The sequence below is a fragment of the Ambystoma mexicanum genome, chromosome 13, assembly GCF_040938575.1.
Source record: "Ambystoma mexicanum isolate Mex_15411 chromosome 13, UKY_AmexF1_1, whole genome shotgun sequence".
NCBI lineage: Eukaryota > Metazoa > Chordata > Amphibia > Caudata > Ambystomatidae > Ambystoma > Ambystoma mexicanum.
In genome coordinates this window covers 237,408,801-237,427,117 of record NC_090938.1, presented here as the reverse complement: position 1 = coordinate 237,427,117, position 18,317 = coordinate 237,408,801, and the positions used below count along the sequence as shown (strand labels likewise).

The 18,317-nt window shown below is 46.9% G+C and overlaps 1 protein-coding gene across 1 annotated transcript in view; it reads left to right on the top strand.

Moving 5' to 3' along the window:
• Positions 1–18,317, top strand: part of ACTR6 (actin related protein 6) — a 601,838-nt gene that overhangs the window by 361 nt on the left and 583,160 nt on the right. The window lies entirely within an intron of this gene.

Here is an 18,317-nt window from a genome sequence, read left to right as displayed (position 1 = left end):
GAGTAGAATGAGCTATGCACGCTTTTGTGCTACAGGGTCATTCTCTTGTCTTGTTTTAAATAGATTATTTCCCTTGGACCTTTTTTCAGTTCAGCATAGCCAAAGGAGGGAAGTTGAACAGTGAGGGAAACCATGCAGCGAGAGCAACCTTTACATAGAGTGCCAGCTGTCCCCAATATCAAAGTGAGACCTGCAGAGCGATCGAGCGAGAGCTGTATAGAGAAAGAGCGAAATGCAGGCAGACCGTGCTCGAGGAAGGGGAGAGGGTTATGCAGTAGCCGACGGGACGTGTGACCATTACCAAGTGTGTGCACAAATAATGCGTGAGGGGATCTGCTTTTCCGATGCTGTCCGAAAAGGAACACAACTACCCAAAGAAACTCAAGCACTGCATCATCCTAGGAGAACATTAGGCGATGCCCGAAATAGGTGCCAGATACGTTGGAACATGTCGCCTGGCCGAAACGCAGCATGTGACTGACGTCAAGCATGCGTACCCAACTGTTTACGTGAACACTTTCATTCATTCTTTGTTTTCTTATGTGTCATGCATTACATTATGAACACTTACATAGCTTCTCATGCCAATAAAGTTAACTTGAATTTCGTAGAGCAAGGGGGGATGTATGCTGGGAGCGCTTACTGTTTGTCAAGCTTTCACAGGGACAGGACTGTGCCGTGTGTATCTGCTACAATGCATGAATGGACCCTCGTCGTAGACGACCTTCTCAAATGAGTAGTACAAAAAATAAATTTCCATTTTGCCGTATGGATTATACCCGTAGAACCCACTACCCAAGTGGAGTACAGGTGCCTGTCTACATGTTGGCTTAAAACTTTTGTTATAATGACCCTGCCTTTCAAAATATTGACCAGCTACGGTCGTTAGGTACATGGTTGGGAGGAGGTGTTATCTGTGCCCATGGACCACCTGCACATTGCCACAGTTGGGGACTGGGGAATATGTGGGGGGCGGGGGGTTCTGGGGATGATCTACTGAAGTCATTGGGAGGCCTCTTGGATACTTCTAAAGGAGTCCAAAGAAAGACACAATCTAAACAAGGAAGATTTGAACATTATTTGTGAAGAGCGTTAAGTCGTGCTCTGATAGCATCATGCATGACTTTGTGTTGAGGGTGAATGGGAGTTCAGGGTTCAGCCTGACACAACCAAACGGCCGGTTGAAGAGGGCGAAATTTAGTGCAGCGACACCCCCTTGACAACTTTTTATCTTGTTTTGTATTTGCTAATGTTGCCCTCCTTGCCTTCTCACTTTCACTTTGTTGCACCTGTCCCTTTTTGCATTATTCTTATGTGCATTCTGCATCATACTGTCAGTCCTTATTCCATCGTCCCGGGTCTTCCTGTCTTGTCTCTTCTGCCCTCACCTGTCACGTCTCCACTCTGGCTCATTCCTTCACGCTTTTGTTCTCCTGCCTTCCCTCCTTCACTCTGCTTCTGTCAGTCCTTCCCAGGCGAGCTGACTGACGGCTTTCTCCCAATAAGCCTACAGAGGAAGTATATGTATCCTCTAGCAGTATGATGGGGCAAAAGACTAGTGAAGTGCAGGAGCTACAAGGAAAACAGTATAGATGGTGAGCAAATATACATGTACACTACTACCATCCCATGGCCCACCCACGACAGCCCAAATTTACTTGATGTATTCTGATAACAGGATGGGCAGGGAATCAGATCTCCGACCGAAGGTAAAAGGACAACACCCCCTCCCCACACCCACAGAGACTAATGAATGAACTAACGTAGGTGGGTTGCACCCGGGTGGCACAAAGAACGCCTAAAGGAGGAAATCGGCCGAGGAAGAGACCTGCAGAAATAAGGACCTAAGGGTCGAAGAACACCAAAGACAGAAGGGAAATCCAAGAGGAAAGTCAATTTCTCAGTTAGTAATTCAGGGAGTATACAAAAGACCAGCTGCAGTCCAAAAGGGAAATCCGATCAGCGTTCAAAAGTAAGTCGCCTGTTCGCCAAAGTTAGAATCCAAACTGGAAAAAGCAGGTCAGGAAATGCTGAGTCCAGTATCTCAATACATGCAGGTTCACCACAGTCAACTGTATCCATTAGGCAGGTCAAGAATGCAGGAGCAAGGGTAGGGGGACGGGGTCAAAATAAAATTGCCACAGCAGGACAAAAGCACAGCAGTGAGGCTCAAGCGCTTGGTCTTACCTGGCTTATATGGCTGAGATCTCCAAACTCTGGTGGCGGAAAGAGTGTGAACTTGATCAGAGTCCTGTGCATGTTCGCTACTGCTAGAGAAACCACGGGAGCTTCCACGTGCTCTGCGCATTGCATTGGTACCTGCAGCATGGCAGTATCTGTTCATTGGGCCTGTGGACTAGTGGGATGGCGTTCATGTAAGCGTGCAAAAAGGCTGAAAGTGAGCACCTATGGTGCTGGTTCCAAGGACCTTTCCTCCGGACCATAAACGTTCCAATCAATGAGGTAGTGTAGCCGTATCTGTGATGCAAGGTTTTGCTTGACCTCGTCTTCATCAAAAGACTGCATCCTGACAGGAGCAGGATGGAGTGAAAGGTGGGTTGCTGTATTGTACGGCTTCAGGGGAGAAGCATTACGTCCCAGATGAATCCGTGAATAGGGCAGAATGTCCAATCAAAAGGTTTAGGACATGAGCGATGGTGTTTGGGCCTACGCAACAAGGGACTCGTTTTTTTTGACCCATAGATAAGCAAATGGTGGTTGGCCTGCCACACCACTCCCCGATGCTTCTAGGCAGGTGGTCGATTAGCTGATCTGTGAGCACAGGAGATGCTGTTGAGCTGTATTTTTATTTATATGGTGCCTAAAACCTGTAAAGAGAACTGTTACGGTACAATACAATGTAGTAAATTAGGGTACATGAAAATTGAGGGGAAGAAAGGTGAACCTTGAGCCGAGCCTTGAAAAGGGGGGAAAGGAAGAGGGAGAACAAAGTGAAAGGGGGAGAGTGTTCCAATGTTTAGGTTCTAAAAGAGAAAATGAACGGGGACAGGAAGAAGCAAAGGGAGCGTGAGGGACATATACCAGAAAGAGATTGAGAGTGGAGAGAACGAGAAGGGGTATAGAATGAGATAAGGGAGGAAAGATGGGGAGGAGCAAGATATGTAGAGATATAAGACAACTACGAAAAATAAGAGAATAGCCTCAAAGGAGAGCTAACAGAGTATTGTAAGGAAGTCAGCAATAGGGAACCCACAATGGAAAACGGACATCAGTTAGACAGGGTAATTACCAACAATCTAGAGACACACGACTATCAGACGGAACCCTGTATTTGGTTGAACCATTTTAGTGTCACCTTTCAGGTTTCTCCACCTCTTCCCAAGTTGAAACACCCTAATCCCCCAAATAAAACCATCCAAAGGAACTTTAAAAACATCAGGAGAGAACAACTTGAATCCTGCATAACTGAGTTCACCTCAATTACCAAGGAGGAAGATTCCTGTGGCATCATGATGACTAACCTTTTTGGTCAGCTAAAAAAAATTAGCAGACCAGAATGCACCCCCCCAGTATGGTTGGAACCACTGACTGCATCCTTAAAATGGTAACTCAGTCCTCGGTAGCCTTCTCTTTTGGCCGGGAGGTCTCGGCAGCCAGCTGGTTGAAGCAGGTTATGTATTCCTACAACCGGACTTGAACTTGGTGCCAAAAATGTTGTTTGTTTCTTGGAGCAACAGGTCAGAGTCCTAAAGAACCAGACTGTTCATTTCCGTTTCAGGGGGGTAGGGGGGTTCGCCCAGATAGGTGCGGTACCACCCAAATGCATCAGCAGGTAGTTGGTGACATTCCACCTGTATGCTATCAAGGTGGATGGTGGCATTATCGGCTGTCATATCAGGACGCAAGATGGCTATGGCCTGTGTTCGTGCCGCAACGTAATCGGGATACTGCTCCCTTCTCTGCCTTCCGAGTGGGTAGGTAGAAGGCATGGCCTCATCTCAGTTCACACTGGTGTGTTAGTCCTCCCCAACCGAGCTGACGGAGAAGCCTTTCTTCCAATAAGCCAGCCGAGGAAACCTATCCTCTGACAGGGTGATTGGCAAAAGACTAGTGAAGTGTAACTGCACTTCAGTACAGGAATTGCAAGAAAAACAATGCAGATGGTGAGAAAATATACATGTTCACTGCCGTCCTCGCCCCACCCTGGACATCGCACATTTACCTGATTTTATGATGGTTTTGATGATGGGATGGACAGGGGAGCGGAGATCGAGGCAAAGGGACACAAACTGAGCACGGATAACCCCCGATGACCCACCCCCATAAAACGAATGAAGGAACAACTGACTAGGGGTTGTTGCATCTCTACGGCACGAGGAATGCCTAAAGGAGTTGTGACGAAAGCAGCCGTGAAAGACGGAGACCCGCAGAAACGCGGACCATTGGGCCACAGAACACCCACACCAGGAGGGATATGCAAGAGGAATGTCCAGTTCTCTGTTCAATAATCCGTAGAGTATCCAAACGAAGACTATCCGCAGTCCAACGGGAAACGCAATTCGAGCACACAAGTCACCAGCTTGCCAAAGTTAGACTCAAAACCCAGTAAGCGAGGCAGGAAATGCCAGAGTCCAGGACCTACATCGATGCAGATTCACCAGTTCACTGCAGTCAATAACGGTAGTCGATGGGCAGGTCAAGAAGCGGGGAGCAGGGCCATTGCACAACTGTGAGGCGGGAGCACTGGATCTACCTACCTGGCTTATATGGCATAGCACCCTGATCTCTGCTGGGTCGTTCCTGTTCTCTTCCGGGCTGTGCAAACGCTGGCAGAGCAGTAAGTGTGCTTAATTATGTTGCGCTGGGACTGGGTAATGGAGTCCGGTGCGCGTTCAGTACTAGTAAAGATGCCATCGCAGCCTATATGAGCCACACACGGTGTGGTGTTCTGGTACCTGTGGCACGATACCTTCCTATTCATTCCCTTCTCTATTTTCCCACTTGTACTTCCTCCCATTCTTTTCCCCTTGGCTTTCTTTTTCTCGTTCCTTCCTATTCTTTTCTTCTTCCGTCTTTGACTTTTTCTCCTTTCCATTCAGCCTCATGATACCCTCTCATTCTGTCCCTTGCCTCTGGTACTGCTGTTTCATTTCACATAACACTGTTTTATCAAAATAAAGTACTGTGTGGTCATTTACCTTGTTGTCGTTTTTCCTAGTGGGGATAACTAGATGGTCTGTAGCTGTTGAAGGCTATGGTGTGTGGAGGGGTGGACAAGGGAGGGAGGGGAAAGATGTATTGGGGACATGCCTCCATTAAAAGTAGAAAAAAAGCAGCCAGGAAGACTAAGTAAATTACCACACAATCATTATTTTCGATTTAACCCCCTTATTCCTGTTCTTCCAAATGCCTTATCTACTAATCTGTCGCTTTTTTTCCGTCCCATATTTTCTCCTTTCACTCTTCTGTCTTCAAGGTCTCCCTTTTGATCTTCCACTCTTCCCTTAGTTTCTTCCCTGCCACCTCGCTGTTCTCGTGTCCCAGTCTACCCTTCCCTTCTCTCCCATTCTGTCACTGCCATTTTTCTGTTTTCTGCTAAACGTGGAAAGAGAGCAACAGATACATGGGGCAATAATGTGGTCACCCCCCACTCTTCTGATCAAACGAGTCAAAGTGCACAGATGCCTGCAGAATTCTCCTTACGAACATTCTAGCGAAGGGACCTCCTGCACAAAAACCTCCTCATTTTAAACGAGGCAGAGTGGTAAATCTGGCCATAAAAGCAAGTCGTAATGCTTGTATGCTCCATTTCCAGCAGTGACAAGGTGGAGGTGGGGCACAGAGCAGAGATGAGATCTCGGCCAAGCCTCCCTCCCTTGCGGAAGTGTACGCCTGCATGATATCTTCATGCTGTGGACAACGATCGGTCTAGTTTGGAACCAGCTGATCTCTATAGGAGTCTGTTAGTAAACGTTGCCTGACAAGTGTGTTGGCAGGGCACGTTTCGTTTTTCACGAGATGGAGGGGAAATGTTTTTCTCCCACGGCTTTTCACGTTTAAAATTGCACTCTGTGGTATCGCACAGCTAACGTTTGTGATCCCCGGCAGGCAATTTTTTAAAAATTATTTTTATTTTTGTTTAAAATAAAAATGAAACTCGTCAAGAGGCTGGCCGGCCAACAGGCGCAATTATCACCACTTGAAAAGAAAAGGCCCAAACTTGCCGCTCTAAGCAGCACTGGTAACAAATGGCACTGCCGGTTCACTCATGATTCGCCCCTCAGTCCGCAGGCACATATACATGCCCAGAACACCCGCAGAAAGGCAGGCCGTTGTCCAGGACTTTTACAGGCTGACAGACTTCCCCAAAGTGCTTGGTACTTGTTCGGCTTCTTTTTTTCTCTTTGCCCTCACCTGTTCGGTCTTTCTTTCCTGCAGTCCTTGTAGCCTTTTCACCATCTTCCTGAAATTATTTTACCTTGCCTTTCATTACTTTCCTACTACGCTCTACTTTTCCTCCATCTCCCACTATGAGTTTCGTTTCTTGGGTCCAAAGGTGGGCCGGGCCACTGCGCCCCTCTTGCTACCTTTGGGCTGACTCCACTTGCAAAGAAATAAACCGAACGTGGAACTCGCTGCCACGCTGTATTTCTTTGTAGAACCACACCTCCTTCTGAGCTTAATTATGAAATGGACACATGCTGCCGACAATGGTTCTCATTACAGTTTTGCCAGTCGAGTGACATTGCCAGTAATTCCGGCACTGGCAATTTGACCAGGTTGGCAAAACACCAGTTTGCTGGTAGGGACACTAGCACCACAGAGAACTCAACTAGCAAGACGCCGCACCAGCTAGATCTAACCTGTTACAGGACATAATCTTAAAACTTAAGCAAGCATGGGGCACCGTGCTGAAATGTATATCTCCCAGAAATTTCAGCCCTGCAGGCTATGCTGTTTTTGTTGGTAAAACACAAGTAGGAGCTTCATGAAAATGGGATAACTCAACCCAGTAGTGCAAACAGAAGTTGCTACTCATAAAAACATGTTCTTTGTCCAGTGTCACATGGGAGACTGATCATTTTCTCCTGCACTGCCCAAGTTCGATGGCTATGAGTAACATTTAGGGCCTCATTATACGGTAGGCGGAGGACCAAGGTGCTAGCACCTTGGTCCATGCCGGTAAAATACCGGCACCGTTTTGGTGGAAAGGGGAATTAAGCCCTATTCCAAGGTTGGCGGGGCGGTAATGCCCCCTTCCTCCATTGCCCTTCCCCATTCCCATTTTTGCCCCATAGGGCTCTATGGGAATGGGGAAGGCGCTAATTACGGTGTCGCAAATTGCGGTACCGTAATTAGCACCCTGGTCCCTTTGCGGGTTGGTTTTTAACGCCTGCTAAACAGCAGGCGTTAAAGTACCTACCCGCAAAGGGACCTCGTAATAAGGCGGTAACCTTTACCGCCTTCCGTGTAATGAGGCCTTTAGTCTTGCAAATGCCATCCCAGGTCGGGTGGGCCTATCCAGATGTGGGTCCAGAGCTTGCTGTGCATAGACTCCAGCTACACCACACTGATGCCCAATGAGTCTGAAATGTGACTGGATTGCTTGTAGTCTTGTGCAGAAAGGATATGTGAAGTATACAGGAACCAGTCAGGTTTCACAAACTTTAGTTTATCGTCAAGTACTGTCTGAAGTCCCACCAGCAGCACAGCAACTCTACTTTCAGTTTACTCTCATCAGTAATCCTTCCAATCTAGATCACTAACTACTCAATATTACATCATAGGCACTTTTCTGGCTGGGATCGATTCTACACACCTCCCAACACAAATTGAATCTCTCAGGTCTCCTGATCAACCTTATCTGTGCCACATTTCAGACCATTGTCACTTGAGGAATCCTTTTTTTCGTCGTCTACTTGCGCATTCACAGTTGCCATCCTTTTTGGTCACTTTTACAACTCTGTCCATGTTCTAAAATCTACCATCTGTTCTCACCGAATTATGCAAGACTTTGACTACCTCACATGGTGAGAACCACTTCAAAGGACCTTGTGTCAATGGACCAAGCAGTTTAATCCTGGCATAGAAGTGTGGGGATGGTTAACTCTGGATCACTTGGGCGCTGGTAGGGATGATGGTCCAATGGTCGCTGTTGAGCGATTTAATCAATTATATGGTCCAGTCAGGTTTTAGTCATTAATGTGTTTATTTTTGGTTAATTGGCACCAAGGAAAACATTGTAGAAATGAATGACAAGTTTTTGACATGGTAAATCGCTACAAAGCCGACGCGTGTTTCAACCTAAGTCTTTCAAGTTCGTTGCGTGCGAGCGTTCTCGGAAATCTGTCAGCACACGGATTTCCGAGAACGCTCGCACGCAACGAACTCGCCGTACCCGGCTAACGATCGGCTATCCAGCCCCCCTGGCCGGCTATCCAGCCCCCCTGGCGCCCTTATATGGGAGGACCAGCCTACAGCATCTTGAAGCCCACCCCCTAACTCAATTGGCCTTGAAAAAGACCTAGGTTGAAACGCGCGTCGGCTGTGTAGCGATTTTTCCATGTCAAAAACTTGTCATTCATTTCTACAAGGATGTTTTCTTTGGTGCTAATTAACCAAAAATAAACCAATGACTAAAACCTGACTGGACCATATAATTGATTAAATCGCTCAACAGCGACCATTGGACCATCATACCCTACCAGCGCCCAACTGATCCAGAGTTTGTCATCCCCACACTTCTTCTAAACAAATGGGAACCCTGGAGTTGGTTGCTCGACAAACCAGGATCCAGGCTGCTGGTCAGATTCAGAAACAAGAAAAGAGGAGGTGCGCAGAGTCCCGCCACAAATAACTCCACCATTGCTAAAACTAATCCTGGCATAGTCTCCTTCTTTTAACTTAAAAAAAAATAAAATAAAATAAATAAATAAAAACAATTACAAATTCTGACTTCCACTCACTGTTCCTTCGTTTGCTTTTCTCTCATTCCCTCCCTCACCTGCTGCACACTTTCCCACATCCATCTTGCTCATCCCATCTACGAGGACTCAATTTGTAGTTGGGTATTCTTGCTCTACTCAACTGAAATGGCGATACTCCAGTCGTGGTGTGGGGATAGAATCTGTGTGCCACCATCTTGCTCACACAACAACCTCCCAATCTTCACCATTCACTCTTGCCCACCTAATGCAGTCTTTGATTACTTTATTGAATCGTTCCGCCACCCTTTTAGTTTGAGGTTGTCACCTTATGTTGAATCAACTTTATCATAAAATAATCACTAGTTTCTTAAGATTTAAATTGAACGCTATTGTCGGTCAACAGTTCCATCGGGCACCCTTCTCGCCTAAACACATTTTCCATGAGTGATAACATCTCTGCTCTTAATAGACTTTGTGATCTTTACCTATACCCATTTAGATATGTCAATCAATACAATGCAATATTTGTCCACATCTTTGCCATGAATGGGTCCTACAATATCCGTGCCTACTCTTTCCCACGGCATGTGGGGAACTCTAACCAGTGACATGGACTTTCTCTTGGCACAAAAATTCATTCACTTAAACAGCATGGTACACAGTTCCTTACTGTCCTTTCTACTTCTAAATCACAACCAGGCCACCAGAATTGAGCTCTCAACACTTGTTTGGTTTTCGTGATACTGCTGTCCTCATGAGCTGTTTCATTTATTCTTTTCCACATGTCAGTGGGTGGATTAATGCTATCTCCCGCCCATGACATAACCTCTTTCCACATGCAGCGCCTCATTAACTTTACACAGTCCTTATCTCTTTCTTCACTTCACCTCTCCAGAATTTCTTTCACTTTCTTAAGAATGCTATCTTCTTCCAACTCCTTTCCCACTCATTATCATCTTGTGCTCAACATACAACACACATTCATCCTCTTCCATGCACTCATTATCATCTTCTCCATCCACTCCAATGCGAGACAAACCGTTCGCTGGTATATTCTTCTTCCCTGGTACATATTCTACATATCTTATCATTGCACTCGCACCCTAAGATCAAGCTCAGCCGGCCTCCTAGTAATTCCTAAGACACACTCAGTCAGGTTAGGCGGATCATCATTCTCAGCCTTAGCCCCAACCCTGTGGAACTTGCTCCCACCCCACATCCGCCTAACTGAGGATTTAGCGTCCTTCCGCAAACTACTGAAAACCTGTCTCTTCCCCTAAAACCAACCGGTTTTCCAGATTATCAGCATCACAATGACACCGACCCAACAAACTACCTGATGCGAGAATTGACAGCTAATATCAAAACAGTGAAGTGGATAATATGAATAAATCATTGGGAAAGTAAGGAGATCTAAACTGATGACATGGACCTAATGAATGAGGAGGGAACGTAGTGAATGACATGGATGAAATAGTTAGAACGGATGAAGCGTATAGAACAGATGAATGCACTAAGTGGAAGAGTAGATGAATGGAAGAACAGACGACTTGAAAGATCAAATGAGTATGGAGATCGGATGAGTGTATAGAATAGATGAACATACTAAAGCCATTGAGCGTGTAGAATGGTTAGGTGTGTAGAGTTGATGAGTACGTAAATACAGAGAAGCGAATAGAACGCATGAGGGCGTAGAACTGATGACTATACTGAAGGGATGAACGTGTAAGAGCGGATGAGTGTGGAGAGCGGATGAGTACGTAGAGCGGACGAGTAGTATGTTGAGCCAAAGTCTGTGTGGAGCGGACGAGTGTGTGGAGCGGACAAGGGTGTGGAGCGGATGAGTATGATGAGCGGATGAGTGCATAGAGCGGAGGAGTGTGTTGAACGGTTGAGTACGTAGAGTGGATGTGTAGTACGTAGAGCGGATGAGTAGTATGTTGAGCGGATGAGTATATGGACCGGACAGAGCGGATGAGTGCGTAGGCAGACGGGAGTGCATGCGCGGGTTAGACAGGAGCGCACGCGCGGAGAAGACAGGAGCGCATGCATATGGAATACATGACTGCATGCGTAGGACTCACTGGAGAATGAGGGATAGACTAGAGCACGTAAGTTGGACTAGAGTGCGTGAGTGTGACGAGCAGACAGGAGTGTGTAGTGCAATCTTGAACGCCTGAAATGAATAAAATGCATAGAACGGACCTGATCACATAGAATTGCGTGACGCACATAATATGCTTTGGAATGCAGGGAACATTTGAAAGAGCATATATCCTACCACACCCCACGCTTACACTCCTTTACACCACCACTCAACTAGAACACAGTGATACTATGACACCATTCGGTATAACTGTTCTCATATCAACATCTCCCGCTCACTCCCCATCACTCTAAGTAAACACTGCTGGCTTCACACTCCCAGCCAGGCGTTCTCCTCAGGCCTAACGCAGCCACACTCGGTCTGGATAAATCCTGCCAGAGTGAACACATACTCCTGATCTCTCAACAACCACACCTACCGCTAAGAAGCAGCTACCACACAAATTCCACACCAGCTGCACATACCTGGTGCGCACACGCACCTTTTGGACTCTCTCTACTGGCCTGAACTTCGGTTCCCAAGGGCGTTCAACCAGTTATTTTTAAGAAGCATACTCCTATTTACCATCATGCCAACAAAGTTGGGAATAAATCTATAATCATACTCTGCCATGCCTAAGAATATACGCACTGAATCTTCTTCAGTTCAACTGCATTCTTTGTTGTTGGCAAGTTCTTTCTTTACATTAACTCCATCGGCCACAGTGTGGCCTAAATATTCAATCTTTGTTTGATTAATTTTGCATTTTTCCTTACTGAGTGTTAGAGACCTCTGTGTTTGTCGGTCTGGTTCATATATAATATGTCATCTTCAAAACATGTCACCCCCGCTCCCCCCCCCCTCCACATCCTTAAAGATATTATATGTGATCCTTTGAAACACAGAGGCAGCTAAGACTAGGCCAAAGGAAATTCTCACAAATTGAAATAATCCTTCTGGTGTCAGAAATGCCGTAGATTCTTTATTGAATTGATATTTTATTTCTATCGCGCTCATAGACAAGTATTTCAGAGCGCGACAAGGCAAGGGAGGGGAACAGGGGAGTGCAAAACTATCTTACTAGGCCCTGTGACATTGAGAACACACAAGTGCATAGGAGAGGGAGAGGGGAAAGTGCATGCAAGGGGGGGGGGTGCGAAGTGTTGAACAAAAGAGAGACAGATAAATAATAAAGGTAACCAACAGTGGTAGTGCAGCCAGCAAGTGGAAATTAAGGCAGCATAGAGGGTAGGTCGGATAAGTGCAGGAAGAAAAAGGGAGTGGGCTGTATGGGTACAGATACAGACACCAGTGCAAGGGGTGGCTTGGAGGCACCGCAGGAGGGTGGCAGGGTGAGCAGGTACCTGGTCCCAGAGGGCAGTGGGTGGCCAGGTGCACGGTGCCAAGAGAGAACAGATCAGCAGGGGAGAGGTGGGGTGAAGGCAGAAGCAAACAGGAAGGTCTTCAGGTGCTTCCAGAACCGGAGATGGTTCTCCAAGTTTCAGAGTGACAGGGAGGCTGTTTCAGAGGGAGCCCCCAGCCGAAGACAGATCTACCCCCCCGGCTTGTTTCTTTGAAAACCGACTGACCCTGAGGGAGTTAGAGGTGGAGGAGCGAAGAGCTCGAGAGGGGAGGTATGTGCAGGGGGATAGCTGAAGATATTTAGGAACCAGGCCCGAGAAACCCTTGTGGACATTGCAGAGGGTTTTGAATTTAATCCTAGCATCCAAAGGGAGCCAATCCAGAGCTTTCAGAGCTGGAGATAGGATCCCAGGGCTCGAGGCCAAGGACAAGTCTTGCAGTCCTTTTCTGGATTGGTTGCAGAGGGTGGAGAGTAGAGGCAGGTAGATTTAGAAAGAGGCTGTTGGAATAGTCCAACCTAGAGAGAACCAGAGCTTGGGAGACAGTGAGCTTCTGGGGGAAGGAGAGCAAAGGCAGAGTACCTCTGAGGAGGTGCAGTAGGAAGTTTGAGTTTTTAGAGACATCAGAGATGTGGGAGGAGAAGGAAAGTGTGGAATCAAAGATGACCCAGAGGGTCTTAACCTCGCAGGTGGGGGTAGGAGGAGGGCCGAGGTAGACCAGGCAGAGATTGAGGGGAAAGGATGGGGAAGGAGTGCTGTTGAGGAGGATCTCCATCTTGCTGGCATTCAGACAAACATCGTTGGCGGCACACCAATCTTTAATTGCAGTTCGGTAATCACAGATAGGAGAAGGAGAGGAGGTGGCTGAGGGCAACCTGAAAATGAGTTGTGTCCTCAGCGTAGCACGGGTAATTTGAGCAGAAAATGGCAATGCGGTGGGCGAGAGTTGCCAGATATTGGTTGAAAAGCCAGGGCGAGAGGTTAGACCCCTGGGGAACCACACAGGTTGAGGGGAAGATTGAAGATAGGAAGGACCCAAGTTGGACCTGGGAGGGTCGATCAGAGAGGAAACGGGCCAGAGCCTGATCGGTGATACCCAGGTTATCACTGAGACTGTTGAGCAGGATGGTATGATTTATCGTGTTGAAGGCGGAAGAGAGATCGAGTAGGATGAGGACACAGGGAATGTTAGAGTCATGGTTGGAGAGCAGATCTTCACGGATGTTCAGGAGAGTGGTTTCCGTGCTTCTGGCAGCTCTGAAGCCAGATTGGTGGTCATGGAGACAGCCAACAGAATCGGAATGAAGGTTAAGCTGAGAGGTGGCCAGCTTCTCAAGGAGTTTGCCCAGGAAGGGTTTAATGGAAATTGGGCGATAATTAGCCAGACAAGAAGGATCAGCTGTGGGTTTCTTGAGAACAGGATGCACAAGGGAGTCCTTCAGAGCGGAGATGAAGGTTCCTGAGGCAAAGGAGAGGTTGCAAAAATCAGCAAGGGCCAGAGCGAGGGTATCGATGTGGTCCTTGATGGTATTAGAGGAACAGGGATGAACCTGTTTTGACGAGGCTTTCATAGATCGTACTAGTCTTGCGACCTAATCAGGGTAGAAAATAGGAAAGGATGAGAAAGAGGGTGGGGGGTGTCTGAGGGAGGGGTAGCAGGCACAGGCGCAGAGGAGGGAGCCGGGAGGAGAGGGTGAACAGGATGTCCTGAGTTTTGTTAGATAAAATGAGAGGCAAAGGCATTGCCAAGAGCCTAGAAGGCAACAGGGGGATAGAAAGCAGGGTTGGCCAGCACCTTGCAGATTTTAAAGAGTTCGGCTGAGTTGCTAGAAGCCGTAGAGACATGGGCTTGAATGTGGACTCTCTTCTTGATGAGTACAGTCAGTATTGCCTTTGGAGCAGGCAACAGGCCAGTTTGTCAGAGGATGAGCAAGAAGCCCTCCGTTTTCCTCTTCTCAGCCGCCCTGCACTTTTAAGAGTAGCTATATCGGCGTAATGCCAATAATTGCACTTGGCTTTGGATTTCAGATGGATCATCATGACGAACTAGAACATCAAGTGTAGTGCAGAGACAGGGCTGTGTTAGGATGTGAGTCAGCCAGAGGTGGAGGGGGGGGGGAGAGGTGGCGGCAAAAGCCTCATCTGACACACGCTTCATGGGCCGGATGTCTAAGGTAGGTGGCAATGTTGGGGTAGGCTTGGCTTGGGGAGGGGGGGGAAGAGAGGCAGAGATGAGGAGAGGAGGGAATGATCACTCCAGGAGAGAGGAGTGGTCAGAGGGATGGCGGGGGAGGTCGGAGATCATCAAAACATGAAGCATGTACCCTCCAGAGTGAGTCGGGCCAGAGGGGAGGATGGACAGGGAGTCACAGAGGTCACGGAAGAGTGGAGAGGAGGAACAAGGAGTCTAAATGGATATTGAGGTCACAGAGGAGGAGTTGACTGGTAGAGGTCAGGAGGGAGGACGAGAGGTCTGCCCACTCGGAGAAATTAGGTGATTTGACAAGGGGGGTTGGTAGATGGTAGCCACAGAAAGGGAATGGGTAGGAGAGAGAGAGAGGGTGCCTACAGACAAGGCATTCGAAAGAGGAGTATGTCTGAGTTGGAACGATAGAGGCAGGAATCCACTCAGGAAAGATCAGGCCCCCTGACATAAACCTTCCTTTTCCTGCAGCCGTTGTTCCTTTAAATTCCAACAAGGCCTTGAACCATCAAATTACATCTTTTCTTGCACCACCATAGGCTTGCAGATTGAAGTCAACCTTCTGCAACTTCTTGCTTGGGAATGTTTTTTTTCAAATATTCTTCTTAGTAGTAGAGTGCATTTTGACCCAGTCTATCATCTCTATCTTCTCACCGTCCATGGTTACACAATCTCTTGTACTGTCAAGTCTTCCTCTTCATCACCAATGACTAATACTGCTTCTTCGGAAACATATTACCAGTCATCAACTTACAGCGTTTTGTGAGGTGCCCTTCCCTTTTTTCATTTCTGACATCTCACATAGAGAGGTGGGCATGTGGTATTATTGGCAAGATGACCGGTAGCTCTGCATCTGAAACCTTTTTTCTGGAATTTCAGATTCATCTTGTTGTTGCTTTTGTTCATATGACTGTGCTTGGGTTTAGTTGAAGGTGTTACCTTCCAGAGATGACAGCCGCTGTCTCAGCACTATTACTATGGTTCTTTTCTTCATGCAATTTGATCTGCTGAATCTTGGCTTCATGTCTTTATGCATTTATTTGTGTGCTCTACTTTCGCTATATGTGTGGTTAAAAAAAAAAAAAAAACACTCATCAAGTGGTGGGTCACTCTTGGACCATAGCTTTTCTCTTATTTTGCTGTCATTACACTCTAACATAAACTGGTCTTGCAAACGTTCTTCCATCGTCAGTCCGAAATTGCATGTTCTCGCCAACCCTCTCAGCTCTGTGATGAATTCTGCCACGGTTTCCCCTTCAATTTCAGATCTCTTACCAAACTAATACTGTTCTAAATTAATGCTCCCTATACACTCATAATCCTTGTCAAGTTTTGCTATGCAGCTTTCATATTCATTATATGCTTCATCAGGTGGTAGGTCAGGTAGATCACATTTTGCCTGTCCCTGGGTGCATAAGCAATGCATAAGTAAGGATTTCTTTCGTTCAGCACCATTGCTGTTCCCAATCGAAGCCTATGAGTAATGTTGGAAGTATTTTTTTCCACGGTATTGGCGGGTTACCTGGTGTAGGCAGAAAAGTAATTCGGGGGGGGGGGGGGTTGAATGTTCTCCATGTCTAGAATTGGGAGTGCCCGTCACCCAAAGCAATTTCCTTCTCACTAGGGTAGAAGAATTTTAAAGTGTAGAAGTTTGTGTTTCTCTATAGAGTTCAATCCAGTTTCTTTTCTCTGCTTTAACTGATATTAATTCATATTCGTATATGTGCGTCCATTGTATGAAGGTTTTTGCAGCTCTCTTAATAATGCCTCATGTGCTCTCATTAAACGCACTGCAAACAATGGATTCCCTTTCTCCCTGTAGAGGATGGAATACTGAGCGCTCTGTTTGCATTCCAACTTTGACGTACAATAACGGAGAGCGGCCTGAGCATAATCGGTTGATGTGCAGAATAGGCCTGGAGTGTGGGGCACAGTTTTTGTTTTTATTTAGTTTTACATGTATATAGCATGCAAACAGCTCTTGGGCATCAAGGCGCTGTTACTTGTGAAGAACTTAGTTACATGAGTAATAGAAATGCACGTTTGACATATACATTATAGGCAGTCAAAATATATTTCGTGCAGGAGGTGGTAACAGTATTGAATGGATGTAGTAGATGGCGATGATTAGGTGAAGAGTAGCGTTTTACTGCTTTGCGGAAGGCCATGTGTGAATTTTCAGCTAGTAGGGGTGTTTCCAGGGCATTCCATTGCAGGGCTGCTAGGTAGGGGAAGTTGGCGCCTCTGGCTCTGACTCGCTTGATTTTGGACACTGTGAGCATGTTAGAGTAGGGCGTTCTGGTCGGTCTTGTGGATGCAGAGAGGTGCATGCTTTGCGACAGGCAAGGGGGTGCAGTTTGGTGGACACATTTGTGGGTTAGGGCAAGGGCTTTGAAGAAGCCACGCTCTTTGATCAGGAGCCAGTGCGCCTGTTTCCTGGCAGCAGTTGTGTTGCCTTTGAGGATGCCAATACCTGCACGAAGAGTGCCCTTTTGAATGACCTGCTGCTTTTCCATGTTTTTTACTGATGTGCCCAGAAAGAGGGCATTACAGTGGTTGAGTCTTGACCCTGTTAAAGCTCTTGCTATGGCAATGCAGTTATCCTTGGATAGGAAGGGTCTGGCTGCGTTTAAGAGCTTGGCGTAATATGCCGTGGCAGAGGCGATGGCATTGACTTGTCTAGTCATGGATAAATTAGAGTCCAGGTAAAATCCAAGGGTTTTCACTGAGACTGGGATTTTGATGGAATCAATGGTGAAGTGGCTGACTTGAGATTCTTAAATCTTTCAGTGGATCCTATCAGGAGAAGCTCAGTCTTGTTGGTGCTCAGGCACAGTCCGTTCACAGCCATCCAGCCCTGTATGGTGGTGTAGATCGTGTTGAGGGCTCTGGAGTCAGTATCGTTGTCACCTGTTAGCGGAAGGAGAAGTTATCGTCTGCGTAGTTAGTGTAGGAGATGCCTAGTGAGTGCAAAATGTGGAAGAGGGGTTGTGTAAAAATATTGTTGAGGGTGGGCGAGATGCAGGATCCTTGTGGCATGCCGCATAAGATGATAGTGGGTGAGGCGGCGGCTAGGTCGGAGAAGACTTGCATGGACCTTCCTTGTAGGAAGGACGTGATCCAGGTGGTAGCATTAGGCGAGAACTTGGCTGTTGAGGTCAGGTGGTGGCAGAGGAGATTGTGATCAACAAGATCAAATGCCGCAGAGAGTCCAAGGAGTAGGAGTAGAGCAGGTTTACCTGAGTCTCCTGCATCATCCATCTGATTCTTAAGGTCAAGTATGGCCGTTTCAGTACTGAGCCCCGGGCGGATTCCAGATTGACCTTCTGAGCCCTGGAGACACTCTAGTGCCAACGGCTTCACTAGCGCACACAGTTTGAGATTAGTGCTATAAGGATTTCTCTTTTGTAATTTAGCTATAGTTTTGTAGCATTTTTAACCGCTTGAGCCCTGCAGCTGTAACATGCATTATTTATATGAAGGGAATGCTGTGTTGCGTTTATCGACCAATTCACAGAATTCTTTATGCTTTTCTCACGCATCGGTGGCTGGCCGTTGCCAAAATTGACACAGGAGCCCGGCACGGTTAACAAACTTGTTTATTCTCCGAGTATCATCTGAAGTCCCACCAGCACCACAGCGTCCCTCCTTTCAGAAGGTTCTCCATCAGTCATCCTTCCAATCTAGATGATCCCTCACTACTCAACATTCCTTATATTATAGGCACTTTGCTGGCTGGGAACAAGATACTACAGATATATCCTAGCAGTTTGAGTGCA